Below are 17,178 nucleotides of genomic sequence, written 5' to 3' on the forward strand. Positions count from 1 at the left end.
CAGTTTTGCCTTGTGATTTTGGGCATTGTACCTGGCTCTGTAGCCTTCAAACCTGGATCTCTTGTCTTCCTGAAGCTATTGCAAGCTACTCAATATCCTTTTCTGCTTAAATTAGCACAAGTAAATGTTTGTTGCTTCCAACTAACAATCCTGACTGACAGATAGAGCAAGGTCTTTAAAAAATAGGTGTAACTCCACATATTATTCTTGTGTGTGGAGAATTGTTTGCGCACTAAGCCAACAATGTCTCAGAGTTAGTTTTCATTCATTCAGCATAACTTATCAGATATGGAATCCATAAAAATGTTGAATATACAGTAAGAGAGTAGAGTGGCAGTTTCCATGGGGTGGAGAAAAAGGGGAGATGTTAGTCAAAGGGTACAAACTTTCAGTTATAAGATCAATAAGTTCTGGAGACTAATGTACAGCATGGTGATGATAGTTAATAATAATGTATATTTGAAATTTGTTGAGAGTAGATCTCAAGTGTTCTCACCACACATGAAAAAAGGTAACTGTGAGACGATGATATGTTAATTAACCTGATCATGGTAATCATTTTGTGATGTAGATGTGTATCAAAACATCAATGTTCAAACCTTATATATTTAATCTTTATTTGTCAATTATGCCTTAATAAAGATGGAAAGCAAAAACAACAACAACAAAAAACAAATACTTATCGTGCATCTACTTTGTGGCAGACACTGAACATAACATGACATTGCAACAGATACTGGATATAGCAGTGACCAATACAGACACTGTCCTTGCCACCACGGAGCTTACAGTTTAGCAGAAAACACAGATATTACATAAGTAGTGAAAAGTGTAATGACTGAGACCTATACAATGGTAAATAGTTATGTGCTATGGGAAGGTTAACAAATAGGGAAGCGTAACCTAGTTTTAGGTACCAGGAAAAGCTGAACGTGAGACACGAATGATTTATAGGAGTTAGCAAGGCAAAGGGAAGCAGAAAGAGGAAGAGCATTTAAGATGAAGGAACAACATCTTTGAAGGTCCAGAAATGAGAGACGCAGTGGGGATTTTGAGAATCTGAAGGACATCTTGTATGGAGAGAGAAAGAGAAATATAGGGAGAGCTGAGAGAAGAGATTGGAGGAGTAAGTGAAGCCAGAGTGCGAAGGGTCTTGTAATCTATGACTAGAGTGTAGACTGCTGAGACCCTCCCTCCACTGAGTCAGTCACCACAACCTGTATTCATTTGCCACAGGAAAAGAAGACAAAAAAGAGCCCAAAGAACATTCATAAGTCTACCAAATATCTAAATAGATTATTTAATGTTATGGGCTGCATTGTAACACCCCAAATTCATATATTGAAGTTGTATTGCCCCAGTACCTCTGAATCCGACTGTATTTGGAGTTAGGACCTTTAAAGAGGTAATTAAGGTAAAATGAGGTCCTTTGGGTGCATTCCTATCTAATATGACTGATTTCTTTGTAAGAAGAGGAGATTAGGGCATAGACAACACCCAGACTGAGGGGAGACCATGTGAGGACAGAGTGAGAAAGTGGCCATTTGCAAGCCAAAGAGTCAGGTCCCAGGAGTAACCAGCCCCATCAGTACCTTGATCTTGGACTTCTGGCTTTTAGAATTCTGAGAAAATAAATTTCTGTTGCTTAGGCCGCCTGATTTGTGGTATTTTGTTATGGCAGCCCTAGCAAACTAGTACATTTAAAATCTAAACAGAAACAATAGTCTTAAAAATCAAAGAGCTTTTGATTTGTAAGACCTGGAATTCTTGAAAGAGAAGATATTTTCCACATGCTCAAACCTGGCTTTGAAAATCCAAAGACAAATGCTGTAAAAGTTAGTACATAAATTTAATATGGCAAATAAAGAAGTTGAAAAGAACCTATAATGATCTTTAAAGAAGGATAACAGTTGGCCGGGCACAGTGGCTTACGCCTGTGATCTCAGCACTTTGGGAGGCCAATGCTATCTTTAAGATAAAATAAATGTGCAGGGGGGGAATAGAGTGAAAGAGAGCTTCACCCAGCATGTGATTGGGAAGAATCAAGCCTTCGAGACAAACCTATATGAAGCATAGTGCTAGACCTTAGAGCAGGAAATGTCCAAGTGAAGCAACTCTCCAGATAGATCTGAGGACAGTTACGTTAACATCTTAAGCACACAATGAAGCAGGAAGACAGCCGTGTACTTATGAAAGGGGTGTGGCTCTGGCTTAGAGAGGTTTATAGACTCAAAGAAGCCTAATGATTAGGTAAGGAGGACTTGTCAGCTGGAGGCTGTGGTGGGACAAAGGTAATCTTAACAGAGGCTGGTGGACCTCTGTAGAGGCCAAAGACCAAAAAATGATGGGTAAGAGGTGCAGCTCAGCAGATACCACCAGGAGACAGAGGATGACTCTGGTCCAGATGCCTTACTATATCCAAACAATCAGAGAAATATAAGGCTTCCCCAACAGGTAGAAAGGGAATTTGACTGAGGAATCAATAATTTAACTTACAATCACAAATTACATTTAGTTATGAAAAATAAAGGAGGTTTGTGGCCTGTGACGTTCATATTTAGCATTCCTGCAGATCAGCACAGCTCTAGTACCATAAAGAGAGGGGGCATTGATCATGAAAAATAGAAGTTTAAGTTTATTTTAGAATCAAGCGGACTCAAAAGACAACTATCACTTGACACTCTGAGAGTGACTTCATGGAGTGGCTCCAACTCCACACAGTTCTTCTTTCATAAAGCCAGTTATATGACTCAGCAATAGCTTATTTATTTATTTATTTATTTATTTTTGAGTCAGGGATCACCCAGGCTGGAGTGCAGTGGTGCAATCTTGGTTCACTGAAGCCTCTACCTTCCAGGCTCAAGCAATCCTCCCACCTCAGCCTCCCAAGTAGCTGGGACTACAGGCGCGCACCATCGCGCCTGACTAATTTCTTTCTTTCTTCCTTTCTTTCTTTCCTTTCTTTCCTTCCTTCTCTTTCTTTCTTCTTTCTTTCTTTCTCTCTTTCTTTTTCTTCTTCCTTCTTTCTTTCTTTCTTCTTTCTTTCTTTCTTTTCTTTCTTTCTTTCCTTTCTTTCTTTTTAAGGTAGAGATGGAATTTCTCCATGTCACCCAGGCTGGTCTCAAACTCCTGGACTCAAGCGATCCACCCACCTCGGCCTCCCAAAGTGCTGGGATTACAGACATGAGCCACCACACCTGGCCAGCAATAGATCTTTCTGATGAAACAAAAACACGGTGGATATTGAATAGTCCTAGAAAGATTTGAGAACTGATTTTGTTGGCTTAGACCATTACATACTGCAAATACGTTATGTTTGGTAGGACCAATACCAAGAACATTGATGCAACAGTATAGAAAGCTATTGGTATCCCTGAATTCACATTTCAAGTTTTTTCCACTTGGATATCTGATTGTAAAACACTCTAGGAATTTTTTCTATGAGTTTATCTTCGATTGATTCCTAGAATAGGATATCATAGAAATATAGAGTTACACCAGGGGGTCTAAGAAAAAAAAAATCACCGCAAAGCACTGGAAAATTTCAGAGTAATACAAACTCTGAACTAAAGGGGGGTGGGTAATTTAGACACTGTGATGAGCTGTTAAGTTTGGAAGAGGACAAATTTTGCAAAACAAGTTTAGTAAGTTGCTGATTTGCAACAAATACTAGAAATGAACTCCATATTAATAGCTTTCCAGTGATTTCTCAAAAGTCTCACGTTATTTTGGAGTCATAATTGGCATAATTTTGTTTTATTATGAATGTTTAAATTCTATTGTTTTCTTTAGTACCAAAGGCATGTTCAAACTTTCAAGTGAAATTTTGTGAAGTCCAGAAAAAGACACCTGTTTTTTGGATAGCCATAGCCTTGCATTAAAGTACAGGGCTCATATCTATGTACTGGCGTCTCTTATATGACCAACAACCTATAGAACTCTATATGGTGACTCTGTTTTGTGAATTTTATTGATATTTTTTGTAGTTTGGTGTACTAATGAAATGAAGACCCTAGACATTGATTCCTAATGGTGTGAATCACTTTCTTCCTAAGCGGCCTGTGACAGATAGTCCCCGGTGATCCCCAGTTCCTGATATTTATGCCCTTGTGCAGTCCCCTCTTGCACTGAATAGGTCTGACTTTGTAATCAATAGAATATTCCAGGAATAATGGACGTCTAAGGTTAGGCCATAAAAGATATTGCAGCTTCTTTCTTGGCCTCCTGGATCATTCACTCTGGGGGAAGCAAGTTGTTACATCATGAGGCTTCTTAAGCAGTCCTAAGAAGAGCACCTACCAACAACCCTGTGAGTGAGCCATCTAGAGGCAGACTCTCCAGTCGCAGCAAAGTCTCGCGATGTCTTAGTCCTGGCCAACATCTTGACTACAACCTTATGAAAGACCCAAGACAGAATCACTGATTTAAATTGCTCTCAAAGGCTTGACTCACATAAACTGCATGATATAACAAATATCTTTTTATTTATTCTACTTATTTATTTATTTTTTGAGAAAGAGTATCGCTCTCTTTGCCCAGGCTGGAGTGCAGTGGCATAATCTCGGCTGACTACAACCTCCGCCTCCCAGGTTCAAGCCATTCTCCTGCCTTAGCCTCCCGAGTAGCTGGGATTACAGGCATGCGGCACCACGCCCAGCTAATTTTGTATTTTTAGTAGAGACGTGGTTTCTCCATGTTGGTCAGGCTGGTCTCGAACTTCCAACCTCAGGTGATCTGCCCGCCTCGGCCTCCCAAAGTGCTGGGATTCCAGGCATGAACCACTGTGCCCAGTTGATATCTTTAATTTTTTTTAAGTTCCAAAGATTTGCAGTCATTTATTATACAGTAATAGATAAATAATTTAAAATCTTTGGGCTACCTCCTCTTTTACCTTTAGTAAATATCTGAGATGTATACAATATATGCAAGCTTTGTGTTAGTGGTACTGTGAGGGAAACTGAGTTAGATCCAGTGTGGGGTGATGTGGGCTGGTGAGAGAGAATAATAAAGCCTGTAATAGAGAATGTCAGTAGTTAATAGTGGAAAAGAAGGCTGTGGCACATATTGACAGGGAAGTCATGAACCTCTTGAAAAAATACAGGCTGCAGAGAACTCCCCCTACTATATAGAAGGGAGACTTCAGCATCTTTTTTTTGAAACATTTTCTCCACTTTTTATTTTATTTTATTCTTCTCAAGATTTACTAAATAGTCCGGTATGCGGTTGATGTTCAATTGTTATTTTTTAATTTTTATTTTTATTTTAAAGGAATATAAATCATTATATTACAAAGATACATGCACACGTATGTTCATAGCAGCACTATTCACAATAGCAAAGACATGGAATCAACCCAAATGCCCATCAATGATACGGTGGATAAAGAAAATGTGGCACATATACACCGTGGAATACTATGCAGACTTCAGCATTTTTTAAAAGATTTTTAAGAGTACTGAATTTATTCTTTTTTATAAAAGAGAATATATTAGTTATCTATTGCTATGGAAGAAACAACTCCAAACTCAATAACTTAAAACAAAAATAATTTATTATGTCTCATAAGTCTATGATTGACTAGAATATTCTACTGGTTCTGCTTTGGCTCACTCATGCAGATATAGACAACTAAGCAGGGGTGAGTTGGTCTCACTCAAATGTCCAGGGCCTCATCTAGGATGGGTGGAATGGCGGGGGTGGCTGGGACTATATCTTCATGTTGCCTTTCATATGGGACTTCTTCACAGCATGGTTGTTTCAGGGTTTCAAGAGGGTGAGCATGGAAGTCTCAATATATTGCTTCTGTTGAGTTCTATTGGTCAGTATCAGGCCACAAGCCTAGCCAAGATATAAGAGGTGAGAGATAGACTCCACTTCTTGATAAGACGACGTGCAAAGAATTTCTGGCCAATTTTAGTCTAGTACAGTGATAATGATCACTTTTTAAAAATTCAAGCAATACAGAGGAGCAAAAGAGGAAAGCTATAAATCACCCCAAATTTCATCATCCAAAAATAAGTAATGTTAACATTTGATGAATGTCATTATTTAAGATCTATCTATATGCATATATGTAAGAAGATGGATGGATGGAATGACGGTTGGACAAGTGACTAGGTAGCCAGAAAGTAATAACCTTTAAGAGGGGAGAGTCATTTATTTTCTTACCTACATGTTACAGTTTTAGCCAAGATGGATTGACTACTTGCTAAGAAAGATGCGGAAATGAGCTCTCTTATAATTTTTCTTACCCTTCCTCCCCATCTGTAGATTTATTTTAACCTAGTCAGAGTTTGCAAATTTACTTTTTTGTTTTGTAGTCATAATCCTTCTGGTTGTTTAAACATTATTCTTTATTTAAATGATTACAATGATCATAGGTGCCTCTTTTACTGTGGCTCCTGCCTTTGGTGGATTTTCGAGTCATGTGCTGTATCCCTTAAGTACTTCTGAGCTTTAGAACATGGAAGTCCTTCTATGTTGCCCTTATCCTTGAATCATCATTTGGCTGGGTATAATATTTTTTCTTTCCCACAGAACATTAGAGACATCATCCCATTGTCTTCTAGCATTCAGTGCTGCTAGCAATAAAGTAGGATGATGTGGTTTTTTTTCCCCTCATTTGTAGACCCTCCACACTGGGGCAGGGTGGAGACTGGGGGGATGTCCAAATCCACAGGGAATTCTAGAATTTTTATGATTTCACCTGGAATTGTTTTTATATAACTTGGTCTATATCAGTTTTTTTAGGGATTCAATAGAATTAAATTTAATTTTTTCTTTATTTCAGGAAGCATGTATTGCATTATATCCCTGACTATTTTTAATGTTTTATTTGACAGGTTCTATTATCATTATCTCAATTATTATCATGTCAGATCTTCATTATCTTTCATATCTATCATTTTCTTCTAGTTACCTTAATCTCTTTGCCTTGTTCTTTTACATTCATGTTGATGATTTAAAGTGTTTTAATATTACATTAATTTTCTTTTTACTTTTTCTCTTGTTGGGTTTCTAATGGTATGATTTGGTTTCTTAATCTGTCTACTTAGCTTTGGATTTTCTTCATTTTTTATTGTGCATCATATTGTCACTGAACTCTTCTTTTATTAAACTCATAGTCTTATCAAATCCTTTGCTGACATAAAGCACTATGGCACATTTATTCACATTGCTTGTGCTATATTTTCTCAAGAATGCTACATATGTTTTTCTGTTTTGCATGATATAGTCTTTCTTTCTTTTCTTTCTTTCTTTCCTTTCTTTCTTTTCTTTCTTTCCTTTCTTTCTTTTTCTTTCTTCTTTTTCTTTTTTTTTGTGATGTCATATATTTACATACTTACCATGCTCTTTCTCTCTTTCTTTACATTTGTACTTTGTCACCCTTCCCATCTTCTCTGATGCCAGTTTCTTTCATTTCTCTGAGCCATAGTATGAGGACTAGGTTTTGCATTCCATCCACTTTGCTGAGGCCTAAAGGCTCAGGAATCTGGGAGTACTAGATTTTCGTAGGGATTGATTATAGCCCTTCTGTGGGACCTAAGCTCTCTTTTTTTCTGGGATCCCATTAATTCTTCTATACTAGGGTCTCCTTCACCCTGTTAGAGATGTAACCCATTTCAGTGTCCTTTTGAACAATTCTGCAAAAACAGCACAATCTCTGACAAATAAAATCCTGGTGGCCTTGCCCAACCCATTAATGTCCTAAAGTCATGTCAAAATAGTGAAAATAGAATAATATAAACCCCACTTTGGGAAGGAAAATATGAAATTAGAAATAGAAGGTCTGTCTTCAAGAGTGATAATAGCCTGATATTTTTTTCATACTTGTAGAATCAAGAATCTACAATGAAGAATTCTCTTTAAGAATCAAATCAGCTTTGAGAGAGAATTCTGTAGCAAATTACTTACATAAAATGTCTTTGCTTATAAAGGTACTGTGCTATAAATTGCCTTTTCTGTGCTGATAAGAAAGCTGAAGACTCTGGAATATTTAATATCCAGGTTGCAAAACAAAATAACTCACATGGCGACTGGTCATGTTGAGGCAAAGCTCTACAGTGACATGAAAATTAACTATGTATGTTTTTAAATCACAAATAACAAAGATTTCCCATTGATTTTCTTGATATTTAATGTATAACTATAAGGACTTTTTGTTGTCAAGTTATTTTTCTAGAGTTCTCATTACTCCTGTGATACATAATCCCTTAGCCTCAATGTTTGAATAGACTTCAAGATTTTGAGAAATCTTTTATATAATTACACAAAGTCATAAAGTATGGCTAGTGAAAAAGGTAACGATGGTTCACAAAATATACATATTATTAATTATTTCAGATGTAAATACATTTGCAATGAATTCATTATGCTTTGTTTACCTCTGTTTTGTCATAGCTTTCCAGGTCTTGTTTTCAAACACTAAAAATATCTCAGAATATTTTCTTGTGTTGAAACATTAATTTACTCAGCTGATTCTCTTGGAGTAGTGGTTTATAACAAGCTTGTTAAAAGTGTTTTTGACAGTTTCTAAACCTAACCCCAACATGAATCCAAGATGGATCAAAACAGACAGAATGTTTGAAGAGAGAAAAAATGTCACATCAAAGATAGCTTTGATTCTTCTATAATTAAATAGTGCTATGGATTGAATTAAACACACACTATCCTAGGCTGAAGTTGAGCTGATTTCTTGTGCTTCAAAATCAGCCAGAACCCACTATCTGAGAAAAAGAAATGAATAAATGATGTTGGTAAAGAAATAGTTAATTCTTTGTCAGCAAATGGGCTTGCCTATGCTTGAGATAAATTGAGCCACATGAAGGTTGTACTTCTGTCATAAAATGTGTGTGTGTGTGTGTGTGTGTATTCTAGTAGAAGTGAATTTTAAATCAGATTAAACTGTCTGAATAGGTAGTCAGTGTGTGAATTCCCCGCCCCCACCTTTTCTTATGCTAATGAAGATGTGGTGTCAGTCACTCTTGGCTTGTGTTCCTGCTAGGCAGTTATGAGTAGTGCGACCTTGGACAGGTTATTTAACCTCTTTTGAGCCTGGGTGTCCTCAACTGTAAATGTGTGGTAGTGAGAAATAAAGGAGTTAATATGTATAATAAAAATGCTAGGCATTTTGTAATATGTATGATTGCTATACTACTGCTGAGTTTCTAGCATATTTTGAAGACATAGGTAATGGCTAGAAGTTGGCAAGGCTCAGGGGTCTGCACATATAAATAAGACATGGACCCTGCCTCAATGAGCTTACCGTCTGAAAGGTAAGAGAGCAGTGGTGACTAGCAGCTAAGAGAACACATGACAGTCACCTGTAAAAATGGCAAACTTGTTTACCCAGGTCAATGGCTTCTACTCATGGCCAAAGGATCTTCTTGAAATAATAACTATTCTCTCTTCCATGAATAATTTACATAATGATAAAAGACTACTAGATGTGACAAAATGGTAAGAGAAGAAGGTGAACACAAAGAGCACATATTGAGGACATAGCAGAGTGGTGGTAAAAGCTATGATAATTGACATTAACTGGGTGAACATTGACTTCGTTCTTTGCAGAGTATATTTGTGAGACTTTGGGCAAATGACATTCTCTTTGGACTTCAGCTTTCTAAAATAATGCTAATGGGGGTTGGAAGGGAGGTGGGATGGTTAATGGGTAGAAAAAATAGAAAGAAGAATAAGACTTAGTATTTGGTAGCACAACTGGGTGACTATATTCATAATAATTCAATTGTACATTTTAAAACAACTAAAATCATATAATTGGATTGTTTGTAACACAAAAGATAAATGCTTAAGGGGATGGATATCCCATTTTCCACAATGTGATTATTATGCATTGCATGCCTGTATCAAAATATCTCACGTGACCCACAAATATATACCCACAAAAGTTAAAAATTTAGAAAAATAATAAAAATTTAAAAATAAAGTAATGATAACAAAAAGCTTTTACTGAGTGCTTCCTGTGTGCCAAGCATCAGGAGAACCCTCAAGCTGCCTTATTAGATAGGTACTATTATTTTCCCTATTTTACATCTGAGAAAATGGAAGCTCAAGGAGGTTAAGTAACTTGCCTAAAATCACGCAGCCAGCAAATATTTCTGCTGTTACTTTCATGGAGGCAGCATGACTCCCAAATCTGTGTTCCTAATCCAAAAAACATAAACTTGAAGATTTCTTTCCCTTTAAATTTCATGTTCTGAATGCAGTGAAAATGCAATTGGCTCAATGATTTTTAATAATGGGAATAGTTTTGGAAATTTTGTTGACCTAAACAAAAATGAGTCTAAACAGTGGAATGTTTAAACCAGAGTCTCTTCTCCTGGTTTCTGTCCCCTCTGAACTTGGAACCATACTGTTGTCAGGATGGGATCTCAGCATGGGTAACTTTGCCTTCAGGTACTTTAAACAATGATTTCTGCTAATTATGTTCATCTGGATTCTCCTAGGCACTAAATTCCTCCCATAGGAAAAATTTACTTTCTTCTTAAGGTTGTTGAATTACTCACTAGTTCCCTGGCACAAAAATTTACTGAATGATAACCGGATGACTTTCACAGTCATGTCTTGTTGTTATTTAGACCATCATTAATAGAATGTTTCTTCCTAGAGAGTATTTTAAACATATCCTTATAAAAGTCCCATTGAGTAGATATTATTAATATTTTCTCTATTTTCAGCTGAGCCCCAGGGAGGCTGATTAACAAAGATGACTGAGGTCACAGCTGCTCCCTAAGGAAATTTACATTTCTGGAAAATAGTTAAGAGTTGCCGCTAGACTTTCAGTCATGCCAACTGCTTTATCTAACCTCCTTCTGCTATGACCCCTCCCCACTGTTGTCTGTATTAAAGGACATAGGAAGTACAGGTATATCTGTGATGTCCTATTTGATAGCTTTTCCAGAAATGTGAAGGAAGTAGATAGGTGATGTAAACTCTCACATAGACCTGCATGCACAAACAAGAACAAAAGGGCCATTAAGTGAGGGAGTGGGGAAATAGAGTTAAGAATTTAAGGCTGGGCACAGTGGCTCACGCCTGTAATCCCAGCACTTTGGGAGGCCGAGGTGGCGGATCACGAGGTCAGGAGATTGAGACCATCCTGGCTAACACGGTGAAACCCTGTCTCTACTAAAAATACAAAAAATTAGCCAGGTGTGGTGGTGGGTGCCTGTAGTCCCAGCTACTTGGGAGGCGGAGACAGGAGAATGGCGTGAACCCCGGAGGTGGAGCTTGCAGTGAGCCGAGATCGCGCCACTGCACTCCAGCCTGGGCGACAGAGACTCTGTCTCAAAAAAAAAAAAAAAAAAAAAAAAAAAAAAAAAAAAAAGAGAATTTAATGAGAAGAAATACAGTTCAAACTATTTGACTCCTTATAGACTAAATAGGCAGTTGATTAAAATAATATTCATTTCAACCAATTGATCTGGACTTTTTGTAGACTGTTGAAGTCTCATGAAAACATAAAACGAGTTTGTTGCACTTTTAAAAGTCTCTATCAGACTTCCTTCAGGCTCTAGGCTCATGATAATGATTGGAATAAAACTGGTTTTGACCACAATGAGATATCATCTCACACCAGTTAGAATGGCAATCATTAAAAAGTCAGGAAACAACAGGTGCTGGAGAGGATGTGGAGAAATAGGAAGGCTTTTACACTGTTGGTGGGACTGTAAACTAGTTCAACCATTGTGGAAGACAGTGTGGCAATTCCTCAGGGATCTAGAACTAGAAATACCATTTGACCCAGCCATCCCATTACTGGGTATATACCCAAATGACTATAAATCATGCTGCTGTAAAGACACAGGCACACATATGTTTATTGCGGCACTACTCACAATAGCAAAGATTTGGAACCAACCCAAATGTCCAACAATGATAGACTGGATTAAGAAAATGTGGCACATATACACCATGGAATACTATGCAGCCATAAAAAATAATGAGCTTATGTCTTTTGTAGGGACATGGATGAAGCTGGAAACCATGATTCTCAGCAAACTATCACAAGGACAAAAAACCAAACACCACATGTTCTCACTCATGGGTGGGAATTGAACAATGAGAACACTTGGACACAGGAAGGGGAACATCACACACCAGGGCCTGTTGTGGGGTGTGGGGAGCGGGGAGGGATAGCATTAGGAGATACAACTAATGTAAATGACGAATTAATGGATGCAGCTCACCAGCATGGCACATGTATACATATGTAACAAACCTGCACATTGTGCACATGTACCCTAGAACTTAAAGTATAATAAAAACAAACAAAAACAAACAAACAAACAAACAAAAAACAAAAAAAACTGGTTTTGAATGGAGCTCCTGCTAAACAGATGAATGGTGGGAGCTGGAAAGTTACTGAAGGACAGCCAGCTTTTTCTGCAAAACCACACAGCAATACACAAAGCCATAATGGTAAAAATTGCGTACATCTGAGAAGAAGGTATAAACTAACATGTTTTGGGGAAATGAAGAGGGCTTGGGAGAGAAAGGAGGGTCGGAGATTAAAAGAACTCCAGGGATGGAGCCAGAACCCAAAAGAAACCAAAGAAAAAATAAAAGTAAATGCTAAACAGCTCCCCTTACAAATGACTTTCACATGCATGGTAAGAAGTGAACTAAAAGAAAACAAAACCAAGAGATATAATAGACACATTATGTAACAAGGATTACTAAGGAGGGGCTAAAACAAGAAACAGACTTGGAATAATTTGGATATGGAAAGTTTATGCAAGAGATAGACACAACAGGCTAGGGGGAATTATGCCAACATGGGTCAAGGCGGATATTGTGTCTGAAGGGAGAAAAAATGTCACATAATAAATAAGTTGGCAGTGGGACAAAATATGTTTGGATGGAAATAAAAGATAAAAGGAAACTAAGACTAATAGGAAATTATTATAGACCATCTGGGTCAGATAAAAAGGCAGCTCAGAATGTTTATGCAGATAAGGATGCCCAAGAAAAATACAGTATGGTCTGGGATAGTAACATTAATATCATATTACAGCAAAGTGATATATTGGTTACATTTCTGGAGAAGACAATGGAATTGATTACAGTCTAGTTTTGCAAATCTTTTGGAGGTCAGAAGCCTAGAAAATGGCTAACAGAGAAGGATTCAGAACAGTTCAGGGCAGGCTGTCACCAGACAGACATCCATCCCTAACATTCAGTGGTGTCAGAGAAGACTTGATTATCTCACTCTTCCTGTCACACCACCACCCTGGTGACCTGCTGCAATTTGATGGTCTCTATTGACCCTGCCCTCATCATCTCAAAGACTTCTTCCTGCTCCAGACCCTCTCGCTCCTACTCCCTTCTTCAAGTCCAGCTCTTAAATTCATGCAGCACGGTGCCCTCATAAAAACATAATTGGCCTATCCCAGCAGCTTCTGGCCATTTGCCTGGTCACAGGGCTTTGGTCTGGAGGTTGTAGCCAGACAGCCTTGGAAAATGGGAACCAAAAAGAGACAATAGCTGAGATTTTGGCCCACTTACTCCTGGACCCTTGAACTGCAGTAGCAATGACAACAGCATCAAGCAAACTGTATTGTTTTTGTGTGCAGTGACAACCTTACTGACTGCCAGACAAGGTGGCCAGAATTTTGAAAACTTTAACAGCAGGGCTGTTACAGGCATACCTTGGAGATACTTCCAGTTCAGTTTCAGAACACTGCAGGAAAGTGCATATTGTAATAAAGTGAGTCACAAGAATTTTTGGTTTCCCAGTGCATATAAAAGTTATGTTTACATAATACTGTAGTATATTAACTGTGAAATAGCATTATGTCTAAAAAACAATATATATCCCTTAATTTTAAAATACTTTATTGCTAAAAAATGCTAATGACCATCTGAGCCTTCAGTGAGTTGCAGTCTTTTTCTGGTGGAGGGTCTTGCCTTGATGTTGATGGCTGCTGAATGATCAGGGTGGTGGCGGCTGAAGGATGGGATAACTGTGACAATGTATTAAAACAATACAGCAATTCAGTTTGCCAGATCAAATGACTTTCCCTTTCGTGAAAAATTTCTCTGTAGCATGTGATGCTGTTTGATAGCGTTTTACCCTCAGTGCAACTTCTTCCAAAATTGGAGTCAGTCCTCTTAAACCCTAATGCTGCTTTATCAACTAAGTTTATGTAATATTCTAAATCCCTTGTTGTCCTTGCACCAATGTTTATAGCATCTTCACCAGGAGTAGATTCCATCTCAAGAAACCACTTGCTTTGCACATCCATAGGGAGCAACTCCTCATCTGTTCAAGCTTTTTTTTCTTAGATGGAGTCTCACTCTGTCACCCAGGCTGGAGTGCAGTGGCAAGATCTCAGCTCACTGTAAACTTGCCTCCCGGGTTCAAGCGATTCTCCTGCCTCAGCCTCCTGAGTAGCTGGGATTACAGGCATCTGCCACCATGCCCGGCTAATTTTTGTGTTTTTGTATTTTTAGTAGAGACGGGGTTTCACCATGTTGGCCAGGCTGGATCTCGCACTCCTGACCTCAGGTGATCCACCTGCCTCAGCCTCCCAAAGTGCTGGGATTACAGGTGTGAGCAAGTTTTATCGTGAGATTACAACAGTTTAGCCCCATCTTCAAGCTCCACATTTCTTTTGCTATGTTCACCACATCTACAATTACTTCCTCCACGGAAGTCTTGAGCCTCTCAAAGTCATCCGTGAGGGCTGGAATCAGCTTCTTTCAAACTCCTGTTAATGTTCACATTTTGACCTCCTCCCGTGAATCCTAAATGTTCTTAACGGCATCAAGAATGGTCAATCGCCATGAAATACTATGCAGCCATAAAAAGGAACAAGATCATGCTCTTTGCAGGGGCATGGATGGAGGTGGAGGTCATTATCCTTAGCAAACTAACATAGGAACAGAAAACCAAACACTGGGCCGGCTGCAGTGGCTCACGCCTGTAATCCCAGCACTTTAGGAGGTAGAGGGGGGCGGATCACAAGGTCAGGAGATCGAGACCATCCTGGCTAACATGGTGAAACCCCATCTCTACTAAAAATACAAAAAATTAGCTGGGCATGGTGGCAGGCGCCTGTAGTCCCAGCTACTCGGGAGGCTGAGGCAGGAGAATGGCATGAACCTAGGAGGTGGAGCTTGCAGTGAGTCGAGATCGTGCCACTGCACTCCAGCCTGGGCAACAGAGCAAGACTCCATCTCAAAAAAAAAAAAAAAAAAAAAGAAAGAAAGAAAACCAAACACTGCATGTTCTCACTTATAAATGGGAGCTGAATGATGAGAACCCATGGGGGGTACAACACACACTGGGGCCCTTTGCGGGTGGGGAGGGAGAGCATCAGGAAGAATAGCTAGTGGATGCTGGGCTTAATACCTAGGTGATGGAATGATCTGTGCAGCAAACAACTGTGGCAAATGTTTACCTATGTAACAAATCTGCACATCCTGCTCATTACCCCTGAACTTAAAATAAAAGCTGAAGATTTAAAAAAAAAAAAGAAGTGAGTAAGGAGCCCCCATGGCTGGCTAGATCCGTTCCAAACATGTCAGGGGTAGCTTCCCAGAGATGGGCACGCGCATTAGAGAGAAAAAGTATTCTTAAAATGACCCCATACGGTAATTAGCTATTCAAGGGTCATGCATATGGACTACATATCATGCATGTACTTAAAATTACGGGATAGAGGCAATACATAAGTGCACAAGGGCCAAAGTAATGAAGCAACCCACCTATCAATCAAAAGACAGAACTGGCTAGAGATTAGACAGCTAGGGAAGAGAAGAGAAAAAAAAAAAACGTATAAAAAGACCCAAGCTACACCAGACTGGGCTGATCTCATTTTGCAGAGGTGAGTTCACAGTTCACTCTCCCCTTTGAGGGTGTAATACTGTGTGTAATAAACTTTTGCTGCTTTGCTTTGGAAAAAAAAAAAAAGGAATGGCGAATGCTTTGGTTTTAATTTACTTTGTCCATCAGCGGAATCACTATGACAGCTACAACCTTATGAAGTGTATTTCTTAAATAATAAGACTTGCAAGTAAAACGTACTTCTTGGTCTATAGGCTGCAGAATGGACGTTGTGTTAGTGGGCATAAAAACATTAGGTCAGGCACGGTGACTCACGCCCGTAATCCCAGCACTTTGGAAAGCTGAGGCAGGTGGATCACCTGATGTCAGGAGTTTGAGACTAGCCTGTCCAACATGGCGAAACCCTGTCTTTACTAAAAACACAAAAATTAGTCAGGTGTGGTAGCATGCACATGTAATCCCAGCTACTTGGGGGGCTGAGGCAAGACGATTGCTTGAACCTGGGAGGTGGAGGTTGCAGTGAGCCGAGATTGTACCACTACACTCCTGCCTGGGCGACAGAGTGAGACTGTCTCCAAAAACACAAAAACAGCATTAATCTTCTTGCATATCTCCATCAGAACTCTTGGCTGACCAGGTGCATTGCCAATGGTCAGTAATATTTTGAAATAAATCTTTTTTCTTTTTAACTGTAGGTCTCAACAGTGGGCTTAAAATATTCATTAAACCATACCATAAACAGATGTGCTATCATCCAGGCTTTGCTGTTCCATTTCTAGAGCACAGGCAGAGTAGATTTAGCATAATTCTGAAGGGCTCTAGGATTTTCAGAATGGCAAATGAGCACTGATTTCAATTTAAAGTCACCAGCTGCATTAGCCTCTAACAAGAGAGTCAGCCTGTCCTTTGAAGCTGTGAAGCCAGGCATGGACTTTTCCTCTTTAGCTATGAAAATCCTAGATGGCATCTTCTTTCAATAGAAGACTGCTTTGCCTACCCTGAAAATCTTTGTTAGTGTTATAGCTCTTTTAGAATTTGTCTAGCAGGTTTTCTGGTTTTCATCCAAAAACCCCCATGAAGAGGGGGGAAAAAAGAGGAAAATCTGTTTAGTGTAGCCACCTTCATCAATGACCTTAGCTAGATCTTCAAGACAACTTGTTGCAGTTTTTACAATAGCACTTGCTACTTCACCTTTTCTGTCATGGAAATGGCTTCTTTCTTCTAACCTCATGAACCAACCTCTGCTAGCTTCAAGCTTCTTCTGCAGCTTCCTCACCTCTCTCAGCCTTCATAGAATTGAAGAGAGTTAGGCCCTTGCTCTAGATTAGGCTTTGGCTTAAGGGAATGTTGTGGCTGGTTTGATCTTC

General features: G+C 38.9%; 1 non-coding gene across 1 annotated transcript; it reads left to right on the forward strand.

Annotated features, from left to right (window-relative positions):
• Nucleotides 1–16,823: 16,823 nt before the first annotated feature.
• LOC112207100 (U7 small nuclear RNA) lies at nucleotides 16,824–16,885 on the forward strand. The gene has a single exon (XR_002941571.1). It is a non-coding gene; the product is annotated as a U7 small nuclear RNA (small nuclear RNA).
• Nucleotides 16,886–17,178: the final 293 nt, after the last annotated feature.

The sequence above is a fragment of the Pan troglodytes genome, chromosome 1, assembly GCF_028858775.2.
Source record: "Pan troglodytes isolate AG18354 chromosome 1, NHGRI_mPanTro3-v2.0_pri, whole genome shotgun sequence".
Lineage (NCBI taxonomy): Eukaryota > Metazoa > Chordata > Mammalia > Primates > Hominidae > Pan > Pan troglodytes.